This window comes from Alligator sinensis, unplaced genomic scaffold (genome assembly GCF_000455745.1).
Source record: "Alligator sinensis unplaced genomic scaffold, ASM45574v1 scaffold859_1, whole genome shotgun sequence".
NCBI classification, from domain to species: domain Eukaryota; kingdom Metazoa; phylum Chordata; order Crocodylia; family Alligatoridae; genus Alligator; species Alligator sinensis.
In genome coordinates, this window is record NW_005842656.1 from 229,340 (window position 1) to 231,587 (window position 2,248).

The following is a 2,248-nucleotide window of genomic DNA, read 5'->3' on the forward strand; positions in this document are numbered from 1 at the left end:
GTGTCCGTGCCACTAGTGCACGCGCCCTTCCAGGGCCTGCCCGCGAGCCACGTAGTCCCGAGTCTCCGCACAAATGCCAGTGAAATCCGGTGATGGATTGCATGCCTCCTTGCCCGCTGCCGGCTGGCTCACACGGAGGATAACAGCCCGCTACTGCTACCGTCACCGCATTCGTTCAAGCAGCGGAGGTCTGTGCGATGGGCCCGAGGTTTCTCCCCACGCAAGGCTCGGTCCAGTTCTGTCTTCTCTCTTTTATTTTGCTTTTACAAACTCCAATTCCAGACATTTAGTATTTCCTAAGGCTTTTTTCCCCCGCAAAGCCAAGCTCGCTGCAGGCACCTGCTCATCCCTCTTGGGCTCAGCATTGTGCCACATCCTTCATGGCACGCTCGGCTGGAGTGTCTCCAGGAGGATCATAATCCACACGCGCCTTCGCGGGGAAGAGACTGCAGAGAGCAGATGGCTCCTTAATGTAGCGGGGAAAAAGCAAAGCGAGGTCCAGTGCCTGGAAGCTGAAGCCAAACAGATTTGTAGTGGAAGTAAAGCCAAAATGATTAAGAGCGAGAGTACCCGACTATGGGAACAACTGCCCTGGAGCCCTGGCGGATTCGCCATCGCCGGTCGTCCTTAAAGAGGACTGGCACCTTTTTAAGTGAGATGCTCTAGGTCAAATAGCAATGATGGACCCACAGCAGAAGTGGGGGGTGCTCATCATCCCGTGGGGCGCAGATCAGGTGTGTGACCGTAACAGCCTGGTCTGTTCTGGCCTTCATGCTCCCGATCCCAGCGGCACAGGGCAGTGCCCTCGCGTGCAGGAACCGCAGCATACCGGCACCAAAGATAGGCCGGGGTGACACCCGCAGCACCACGGCCTCGGTCTGCGCAGGGTTTGCGCTGCGTGCAAGTAATAACACTTGTCTAGCGCGCTCATCCGTCAGCCCCATCCATCACCACGGAGGGCACGGGCTGTTACCCACGTTATTAGGCAGCTGGTCGCAGCTCTGCAAGCCAAAGTTTTAAAAGGAGCTTTAGGACTTGGTTTTGTAAGAGTCTCCGTGCTGTGGGAAGGAAACTTTGAGCAAGGCTCGACTCTCGTGGCAGTCGGAGGCTTGGTCCGATACAGAAAGAATGGTGAGAATTGCAGGGACCCTCCTTGAGGCTTTCCTTGGCCTTCACCTGCCCGCTCTGGGGTCTGTGCCTTGCCCCCGGGCAGTCCCTTCGAGGACTAATGCAAGGTCAGTTCTGGCACGGTGGTGCTTGCCAACCATCTAACGGCAGCCTGCAGTGCCGAGGCAGAAGGATGTCCCGAAGGGGTGGAAGGCAAACATCTGCACAGATGCACCCGTCCCGGTGGTGCAGGAGAGTCCGAAGTCGCATGGAGCTCGGCCCTAGCGTGAGTCGCTCGAGGCAGGTGTGCCCGGCCCCGGCTGGCGGTGGAAGGAGACTCTCTCTGGAGCACGTTCTCAGCAGGGCTGGAGGCCCCGGCACCGTGGCAGGGTGGACTGGAGCGGTGTGGGATCTGGGTTTGCTATGCCCGCGGTTTCAGGTTGTGAACGGGGAACGCGCTGCTGCCCCGTAACGTGGTCGGAGCAAAGCCTGAGGGGGTTGTTTTACCGATGGGGAACCAGAGCATCCTGGTGGGGGACAGCAGCTCGGCCCACGTTAACCCAGCCACGCTTTCATCGAAGGCAGGGCAGGGTGGCACACCCAGAGCCTCCTCAGAGGCACGCGGTCCTGCAGGCTCCTGTCTGCACCCCAGATGCTCTGAAGCAGGTGGTAACCTGTGAAAGGTCGTGCCTCCCTGCATGAGTTAGTCTTCAAGGTGCCACCCTGCCCTGCCTTATGCCTGTCTTCAGACTCGAGCGACCAGCTGCCTTCATGGACTGTTCCTGGTGCTGCAGGTCCTTCGGCCGATAGATAGATAGATAGATAGCCATATCTCTATCCAAATCTTTATATATACACACCCTACAGAGCTAGTGAGGTTGTCTTTCAGCCAGCGACCCCCCTGCTGTGTCCCTAGCCTGGCACTAGTGTCCCCCATGGCTTGTGATCCCAGTCCAGCAATTTCCCCACCCTGTGGCTTCCAGTATAACGTTGGCACTTGTCACCTGGCCGGAGTCCCGGAGCAGCCAGCCCCTGGCTTTGGGATGCGAGTGAAACCCACGCTCCTTTGAGCCGCGCGACCCTCCGGTTTCCGAGCAGCAGGAGGCACTTGTGCGGACGGGGTTCGTTCTCTCCGTGTAGG

The 2,248-nt window shown here is 58.7% G+C and overlaps 1 protein-coding gene across 1 annotated transcript in view; it reads left to right on the plus strand.

Annotated features, from left to right (window-relative positions):
- The window catches only part of HPSE2 (heparanase 2 (inactive)), a 118,300-nt gene that overhangs the window by 96,333 nt on the left and 19,719 nt on the right, over positions 1 to 2,248 (plus strand). The window lies entirely within an intron of this gene.